Raw genomic sequence first — 10,594 nt, forward strand, 5'->3', positions numbered from 1 at the left:
TTGGTGGAGTTTGCCTACAACAACGCTTATCACCCAAAGATAGGGATGGCACCCTATGAGGCATTATATGGAAGAAAGTGTAGGTCTCAAATGGGGAAGCGAAGGTGCATGATGTAGACCTAGTGAGGTAGTTCCTTTAATCAAGAGTTATGCACGGAGGGATGTGGAGTTTTATGTATTCTGAAGGTTTCTCCAATGAAGAGTCATGAGGTTTGGAAAGAAAGGCAAGTTGGCACCTCGGTATAGACCTTTGAGGTTACCGATAGAGTTGGAGCTACCACCCAACCTTTCTCACGTTCATCCGTGTTTCACATCTCCATGCTCAGAAATACATTCTGATCCTTCTCGATGTGATAGAGCTAAAAGAGAACTTGACATTTGAGGAGCCATAGTGGACTACCAAGTGAGGAGATCCAAACAGATCCCTATGGTTAAGGTTTTGTGGAGGAGTGGAAGAGTGCACTGGGAGTCGAGCGGGACATGAAGTACCATATCTGCTCAATGTGTAATCATGTACTTTATTTGTGTAAAATTAATTTTTTTGTAGGAAGAATGTAACACCCGATTTTATATATTATTATTGGGCTTCGTGTAGGTATCCTCATGGAATGAAAAAATTTGACTGAAGATGGGAAGGAAATTCGCCCGCGACTGCTCTATCAAAAAGTCTCTAATTGGACCGAGGTTTTGGCTAGCCCCATTGTGAACCTAGTTTTTACGTAATTTTCTAGTGCTTAAATAGGATTAAAAATCCATAAAATATTCGTGGTAGCTTAGAAAATTACGATTCTTTTGCAATAGCTTAGTAATATTGCAAAGTTTTATAATTTTTAGAGCTTGTTTTTTGCAAAAATGATCAATAATAAGGACTAAATTGAAATTTGATGGATGATTGATTTGATGGGCGTGATATGATTGTGATGTATGGATTGTGAGTATAGAAGTGCGTTTTTAGCCCTTTTGAGGTTGGGTAGGTCCTAGGTATAGGGAGACTTGATCTTTTTCTTTGTTTGTATTGAGTCAAATTTATTAAATAGATGTAATGTAATTGGAGTAAAATATTAATTTGATATTATTATATGTTATGCCCATGCATCACTTATATGCATATATTTATGTAATTAAACTCTATGCACGAATTATGTTGCATTGATAATGTGCCATGAGTGTTGTTGTGGTAATTTGGAGGTGATGTGGTGTGGACTATGGATGGTGGTAGACGCACGGCAGGTTCTTCTTTGGGACGGTCCCCCCCTGGGTAGACACGGCTTGAGTTCTTGGACCCGATTTGGTATTTAAGTGGAAGTATTGGATTTAAGAGACATATACTATGAATGATGTTACAGGTGTGAGTGCTCCAAATTACCTTTTGATGCTATGATGTGAATATGGTGTTGATGTTGCATTTCACTCGTTGCATTAGTTGCAGATAGTTATAGAGATTATAGTTAAGATTGATATTTTACTCTGTTCAAAAATTTGGAGGATATTTTGTTTTGTTTATCAATATTTGTGTAATTTTAATTACTCCTAGAATTTTCGCATGTGTAAATTATTTGATTATGTAATATTGTTATCATGTTGGACTCAGAAACTAAATATGCTATGCATGTTTGATGGATTGGATGAGGAGCTCCCATTTATTTTATGTTAATGAGTATGTGGAGGAGCTCCCAAATGACTATATATTGTGTTTGGGTGAGTCAAAACTCCTGGAAAGTCCATTTTATTTACTTTCTTGATATTGGGCCCAAATGGGCCTTAGAGTTGGGTTAATGAATAGGTTGGGTCGTGACAGGGGGGAGGAGAAGACAAAAAAAAAATCAAAAAAGAAAAAAAATTAAAGAGAGAAATAGGAAAAATTCTTTTAGTTTTTCTTTCTTTCTAGTGATATTTCTTAAAGGTTAATTCTTTTATTTTCTTTTCAAGATGTATGCCATGTAATATTTAATTCTATGTTCCTTGTTTTTAATTTATTTTATATTTTCATATAGATCATGTAATCATGTTTAATTTGAGGGGATACACAACTCTACACATATTTAGTTTTCTATCTCTTATAATTTTATTATTTTTCATTATTTTCTGAATCTGTAAAAAATTTGAAAAAATTATATTCATATTTTATACGAAATTCGATTAATTTTAGGCTCAAGAATCACTAAAAAAACTTTAATATTTTGTAAGTTATAGCTATTTGAATTTAGGGTTCCTGTAAAATTTAATTTGCAGGATATCCGATTTGTGGAGTTTATATCTCCCTTGTTTCTTAATATTTTTGTGTAAATCTGGTGTCTAAAATTAAGTTTGGAATCTTGTGAATCTTTTTCAATTAGTTTCGCATTCATATCTATTATAATTGGTAAGTTATGAATTTTATAAAAAAAGTAGTGCGATTCTATCATAAGGAAAATTTACGATTTTTGTAGATTATTTGGCCATAGTTTTGTTTAATCTATGAATTTTATGATTGCAACATCCTCATTTTCGTGGTCCGTACGTCCTACTGTTTCGACGGCTAATGCCTACCCCGAAAGTCAGAATGTCTGGAACTACACTTAATTGACAGTGAGGAAGCATAAAATAATGAAATATGTAATGAGAAAAATTAAGGAAAAATAAAAGAGATAAAATGTGACTAAGCTCCATGCATCCATGATTTAGCCACCATTTCCTTAAGAGTTCTTCATTAAAGTTATAGTATACATCTTGGGCAGTAGTTTGGGAGCAAGAAGGGAGAGATTTAAATGAGTTTTAACAAGCTCCACTTGAGGTACATGTTCATTTCTTCATCCTTTCTTTGTTAAACTTTGAGTTGATGTTGTGGTTATTTGATTTATGGAAGAAGTTTTGAGGTTTGATGAATTATTGGTGATGGAGCATTTCGGCAGCCAGGGAACTTCACCATGTACATCTTATTTTTGCATGTCAATGGTAGTTTGGGATGTTAAATTAAGTGCCTATATGTATTGAAGTTGATTCCCATGTGTAAAGTTTGAATGGTGAGCTTGAAAAGTAAAAATGGACGTTGATATGTAGGGATGTTTTGGAAATAGATAATGTACAAATTCATGAAATGTTGTTGAAATATTGTACAAAAAAATGGCAACCTATGTGTGTGGAATAGTAGTGATAGGTATGTAATTTGATGATGGAAGTATGTGTGGTAATTAGAAGTATTTATGTGTATATATTGTTGGGTTAAAACTTTGTGAATTGTTACTGCATTTGGTGTATTTTGAAGTTGTTATATTCTCTCTAAGTTGACCTATAATGTAAAGAATTGAATGGTTATGGTTAGTGCCAAATGCAGAATGGTATGGAGAAGTGAGGAGATAGTTGGTGAATGTGTGTTAGTTTGGTGTTTGAAAGGCATATAGAGGGTAGTGTGCAAATGGGCCTATAACCTTAAGTGTGTGACTCCAATTGGTATGAGGCCAATTGGAGGTAAAACTAGGCACAAAATGTGCCAACTTTTATGAAGAAAGTCTACCTAAATTCTGTTCAGAAAGTGACTTAAAAAATGACCAAATCCGGATTAGTGACTTGAAAACCTGAAAATTGACCATTTGGGCAACAGTTAGTATTTTGGAAATAACTCACTCAAAACAGGTCCAAATGACCTGAAATTTTTACTATGAATAGATTAGACATAAAGCTACAACTCTTATAAAGACACCAAAACTCAGAAATGACCATAAGCAAGTCAAAAGGCTTGCACAAGTTTGGATATAAAAACTGTCAGAACTAGAAATGACCTAAAGTTGCCATTTTAGTGCAATCTATCTAGCTTTAGTAAATTGACCATATCTTGGTCTATACAACTCAGAATGACCTGAAATTTTGCTCTGAGTGCATAAGACATAGAGCTACAATTTTGCTTCTTTGACCAGAAGCTAAAAACCAAGATAAATAGGACTTTAAGCTAGATCAATCTAGCACACAAAAATTGAGAACTTGACATTTACGTACAATGAGGCTTGAAATAATTTGGCAATGAATGCCAACTTGTAAAAATGGTAAATTGTACTATATTGGTAGCATATTGAAATACAAAATGTGGTAAATTGGGAACATTAAAATTAATTCACCTAGTGTGTATTAATGGTCAACATTGTAGGTTGACTAATGAGATGAATTGAAGGGAATAGTACCAAAAAAATTTAGATATTGGATTTTATTGTTAAAAACAATTTAACTGAGTATTGAAATATTTTAAATTGTGTGTTTCAATTAAAAAGGATATTGAAAAGCATAAGGAACATTGAGTCAAGGCCTAGAGGCAACTCAAATCAGGTCTATGCACAATACTTTTTATATTCACTGCTTTTACTAGAAACTTTATTTGGAAAAATGAGTTATGAATAATTTTTTTATTGTTTTGGCTTTGGGAATTTTATTTGAGAATTTTTGTGTTGCCTACTTTGTAAATGGAAAATTTGAGATAAAATGTGTTTAGTGGTATCAGAGCAAAGTAGGGACGGCGATACGTAACACCTACGATTCTTGGAAACTTTCACTCATGAACTGTGGCGAAGCGTGACTCTCCGCCAAGGAGCTTGCAGGGACGGCGATACGTAACGCTTGCAAGTGCTCTGATAGGTACACTATATTCCTCCTCCATTTATGGGGTGAGTATGACTATATTTCTTCCTCTTTGACTTGCCAGTCTGAGGTGAATATGGATGAGTTCTCATTATTTAGCTAGCCACTTCCCTCATTGATTTCGATCAGTGGAGTGAGTTTGCCTTGTCGTGGTATACAACATGGCATGTTCAGAAAATTTGTGTCATGACCTAAGTTGTGTTATTGATTGGCAACACTGTGTTATTCAATTATTTGATCAAAATTGTATTATATGAGCTTTGAAAATTGTGACATGAAATTGTGAATCATTTGAATTGTGAATTGTCAATAAATGTTTTATATACCGCATTTTAAATTGTTATTGTGCACTACTAAGTAAATTTTACTCAGCGATAGCTTTTTTATTGCTGTCGCAGGTAGATAGACAGATAAAGCAGCAGAGTAGACTGCTTATGCTATGCTTTTGGGATTTTGCCAAGTATATTGAGTATACCACTTCCTTCTAAATATTATTATAATGTATGTGCACTGTATGTATATATTGTACTTGGTCTTGAGCAGTTATAAACTAAAGTTATAAATTATTTTGGCCTGTAAAAATGTTGTACTATAATTTTCTTATCTCAGCTTTGAAATACTTAGTCATTTTGCATTTTATTTTTGAAACTACTGAAAGTGATGTTGAATTGAGTTTGACTTATGTTTGAGAAAATTGATTTATGTTGAGCCATATTGGAGTTTGAGACTGAAACAAATATATTGGAAGTGTTTTCTACAGGTTTTTGAAGAACTGTTTTGTTCCAAATACAGACGGTACTCTACCGAAATTTTTATAAAATTTGTGGCTATTTCAGACCTAATATGTGATTTAACTTCGATTAAAAAAAAAATTTTAACACCTGTCAAAAATGCTCACCACTGTAAAAAGAAATAAGAAAAGGTTTAAAGTCCCTTATAGTGTATTTAATGGGTTATCAGTAAATGAAGTTTGGTAATTCATTAGGTATACTATAGGATCATGTTATATCTTACGGAGGCATAGGGTGTGACAATGATGTTCTATGATGTTTTGGCTATCTTTTATAATTTTTTTTATGATTTTTAGGCTTGTATAACTATTTTTCAAAAATTAAATTTTTTGCTACTGACAATCTGTCAGAATTTGAAAATTGTATGTTTATGCATGTTCTTGTATTTTCTTGGGTTCCAATTGATATTTGATCTGTTTTTCTATGCTTTTTTTAATTTAAGAAGTGTTATGAAGTGTTTGAAATATGTTAGAAGATGTGGACCCCTAGGTAATCGTAACTAATTAGGAATATTAATCCTTTAGGAGACTAAAGTTAGAATCCAATGTAAATTGTTATTAATATTTTCTTATTTTCTTTATTTCTTTTATTTTCTTTAGTTTTTTTATTTTTTATTATAAACAAAATTGATAAGTAGCCCTAAGGTAAGTACTAAAGAGGGCATTTGCGTGGAGCTGAATGGGAGTAAGCCAGGGATATCATTATCATATTAGAAGAGAAGACCCTTTTTTAAGGATAGCTTGCCCCAATGGCAACTGCATTTACTAACGGGTAAGTAGCCCTAAACTCCTCGAATAGCCATTGGCATGAAATTGTAATAATAATAGAATTTTTATTTGGTAAATTAAAATTAACTTTGTTTTTAATTTAACCGACTTTTGCATGTAATTAATTTAAATAAATACTTTGTAAATTAAAATTAATCTTATTTGTAAATTAAACTAACATTGGCATGTAAAATAAATTTAATTTAATACTTGATAATTGCAAAATAAATTTGCATGTTAGAAATATTTATTAGGTTGTGATTGTTTGGGCCTTGTGTGATATTAGAATAAATTACACATGTACATAATTAACTTAGTTCAATTATTCTTAGGGTAACTTGGTGAAAATTAATTAATTAGGTTAAATAGAAACGTAGGATTATTTGAAATTGAATTTGTTTGTAACTTAAATTCTCAATAATAAATTAATTTTAGCCATCTGGTAAATATCATTTAAATAATTAGCAACCCCATAGATAGGAATTACTTGTGCATAAAAATTATTTGTAAACAACAACCCTTTTGTGAATTACTTATGTGTGTAGGATTAGAATTGCATTTTTTAGGATGAAGTTTAATAAATGAATAATAAACAATACTTTTAGAAACATTAGTAGAAGACTGACACTCGAATTAACGAGGTTAGATCAAGCATAAGGGGTGCCTAACACCTTCCCCTTACGTACCCACTATCTCGAACCTAGACATTGGTTTATGATAATGATGGTTGTGGAAACTCTGCAATGAGTAAGCTGTCATCCATGATCCTCAAAAGAAACACTGAATATGTCCCGGTTATTACCCGGGTAACAACTCCTGTCTATCTATGCCTTTGTGGCATAAATCCTTAGTATCGTGATAGTGTTATGGGAAGACGGTACTTACCAATGGTTTGATTCTATTATGATTTTATGAAGTGCATGTCTAGAAAATATTATCTAAGGAGGTGGTACTTAAGTGAGATCATTGTGACTCTACCATCTTTCCTAGGCAGTATCTGGTGTATTTTATATAATTCTAATGGATGATATTTCGTCTCACGCCCCCCACGCTCCTACAGTTTGGTGACTCTACTGGAGATTAAATGGATAGTTACTCCAACATGTTTCTATTAGTCTAATGTTATTCCTCTGTTAAACTTTTTGCATTGCACTACACTATCACACGGATCACTCTTACCCTTTTTAGCCTCGCTAGTACTTGCCAAGGAGACCATAGTTTCACTCGAGCTATGATGAATTGGTGAATGCTAACACCCCATGCCTGTACTTTTGAGTATATAAAAGAGCCACAGCTCCGGCCATTGTGCTTAATGGACAAGCTCTCGCATGGGTGACCCTTTTCCTACCCAATGAAGCCCATGAGCCATAGATTTCAACCCTAGGTACCCCGTAGATTTTTGTTGTGCTAGATTTATAACCTTACTGCTTAAACCATAAGTTCTAGTGGTAGTTGAGATGAACCTAGGCCTATGCATAGGTCCAATGTGTGTATAGGCCTAAGTCCATTTCAAAATCCATGTTAAGCAAGAGGATGCTTACTTATGGTTAAACTTTAAGGATATAAATTATTTATTTGTGAGGAGAGGATCGTCCTGGACCACCTCCTGTTGGTGTGTCCAGTGTACCGGCCTAGGATAGAATTTTTTCTTACCCTGCGCATGAGAGTTGAAGGTATAAGGGGGTGAAGATTCAGTTCTGGAGATTTTTTTTTTTTCGATTTTGATTCAGTCTTTGGTCTGATTTTAGTTTAGTTTATATGGTCTGGTTTTGGTTCAGTTTTGGTTCTATTGGTATGGTTCGATTTTGGTTTTGTAAAAGTAAAGGCAAAAAAAAGAAAAAAAATGTTCATTCATGCATTGCATTCATGTCCATAGCAAGTTTAGGTTAACCCTCAAATCCTATTTTTTTGAGCAAACATAGCCTCAAAACACACCAAAGAGACTTCTAATCAGGTCACTTGGGTTAGAGAAGGGAAAAGACTAGTAAAGGTTTCAACTGTACTACTTAAGATGGAAGAAACTATAGCCATACTTAATGAAATCTTGAATGCCAAGATGTTTGAGCTAGAAGAGAAAATTGTTATCAACCTTGGAAAGAGGCCTCGAGGTAGGCCAATTAAGTGGCATTAAAGTTATTGAGGTTCAAATTGTGTCTCACACCCTAAGGAGATTTTCTATATTCAACCAACCCTTATCCAGAATTTTTGAGCGTCTCAAAGTTCAAGACCTCCTGCAGCTCTTAGCACCCAGACCACTACCAAATCTACTCCCACCTAACTATGATATCAATTAATATTACCAGTTCCACCAAACCCATAGTCATGACACCAACCAATGCTTCCAACCAAAGCATGATATCTAAGACTGAATTGATGCAAAAAAGATAACCTACCCAGAAAATCGACCAAACACCCACATCAGGCCTATGCCTAACTAAATTTTTCACCGCCACCAAGTCTCTACATGATCTCCACTACTCCAAATAACCCTGATATCATTATTGACTTTATCCAACCCATCCAAAAGCCCAGTGAACCTCAGTTTATCATGGTTGATGGCATTTGTAATAACTCTAGCTATGATGAGGGTCCTTTGAATGTCTGGACTGATTTTAATAAGGAGGTAGTTGCATTGCAAGTAGATGGTTTAGCTCCACCAATGTCTGGTTTTCAAGTTGCTAGGATCTATAAAAACTTGATGGATCCAAAAGTGGCTACTGTGAAGAAAGTGATGAAGTTTTTTCCTGGCATGGGTATGGGAAAATGAGCTAATAGCCTAGTGACTTTTCCAGAAATAAAGGGGCAGATTACAAGGTATGGTTTGGGCTATGAGCCAACTGAAGAGCAAAAGAGTCAAAACCTCCTAAGTTCTTGAAAGAGGGGGCAATTACCTGGACATATGATTAGGGGTTACCACATATGAAAGAGCTAGAGTAGAAAATTAGCACTGTTGATCTAAAGATTACATGGAAAGCCAAGCACCTAAAGCTACACCCCTAAGTTGAGTCTGTCTTTTGTAATGCTCACAGTAGTGATGCTGATGTTTCCATTTCTTATATACTTGATGAAGATTTCGAGGCAAAAATCAATAACATGACCTGTAACACCCCTATATGCATAGCCTGGTATATTTCACTATTCCGGTGACTGGCGTCAGTCCGGACAATTAAGGAGGTTAGAATCACATCTAAGACACCTAAATAGGCTCTGAATACAAATAATTAGTAATTGTCAGATAGTTAAGTATAAATAAGAAAAACAACACACAAAAGGTTAAATGAGCCGGGAGTCACAGTGATGGGTGACCTTCCCGGGAAGTGACTGCGAGGTCAGTCTTAATTCGAATAATGAACCAGAAAATGTGATGCCGCGGTCCTTAGGACTATTGCGAACACAGTGGAAAAGAGAAAATCACAGAAAAGAATTGTTAAGAAAGTCAAATAATTAGGTCAGGGATCCAGAAGAAATATTGAATTAATTGCAAACCAGATCAAATTGGTGAGGGGCAATTTGGTTAATTCAGCTCTAGAGCTGACTCTTGACCTAACTGTCCAATAAAATCAGAGAAACGAAAATTTTGGAATCGAGAATTTAATTAAAGAACTATTAAAAAATTAAAGAAAAAGGAAAAATTTCAAAATGAAAAGAAAGTTTTATGGCATCATGCATGACATAAGCATGATGTAATAAATCTAATATTTAAAAATTGAAATTGTGGGATAATTATGTATAAATAAAGTTAAAAATTTAAAAGAAAAAAAATGCCTTCTTCTTCTTCTCCCAAAGTCGTCCCCTCTCTCTCTTGTTTTCTCTCTCTCATCCACCATTAACACCCAAAAATCAAGCTTCCAAACACTTGATTCCCACCATAAACCCTAGTAAAAATCCCTAAAAACCTTCTAATTGCCATTAGAAGAGAAGAATTGACAAGGGAATTTGGAGACATTAGAAAGGAAATTGAAAATTGAAGATTGAAGAGCACTCAAAGGTTAGTGATGATTTCTCCGAATTTCTCTCTCACTTTACAATTAGATACTTGAATTAAATTGGAGATTGATGAAATTAATGAAGAAATAGAAGCAATTGTGCATGAACCCATTTTCAGCCAGCCTAGGGAGAACTTGAGTTTGCTGGATTTTGCTTGAATTAGGAGTGTGGATAAGATTAAATGAGTTGGTTAATGAGATTATTAAACTTTGATTGCATGAAATATAACAAATTGTAAATTAGGGTTTTTGAATTCTTGAAATTGGGAGAAAAATTGTAGGAAATGGTCAATTAATGCAAATGACCTTAATTGAGGTTAAAAATGATCACTTGGGACCAATTGTGATGTGTTGGAATTGGTAGAATTGAAAAGTAATTCGGATTGGTTAGGGGTCCTAATCTGGCAGCTTGACCTAGGTCCCTTTGAGGGACCAAAACTAAAAT

The sequence above is a fragment of the Hevea brasiliensis genome, chromosome 13 (assembly GCF_030052815.1).
Source record: "Hevea brasiliensis isolate MT/VB/25A 57/8 chromosome 13, ASM3005281v1, whole genome shotgun sequence".
Taxonomy (NCBI): Eukaryota; Viridiplantae; Streptophyta; class Magnoliopsida; order Malpighiales; family Euphorbiaceae; genus Hevea; species Hevea brasiliensis.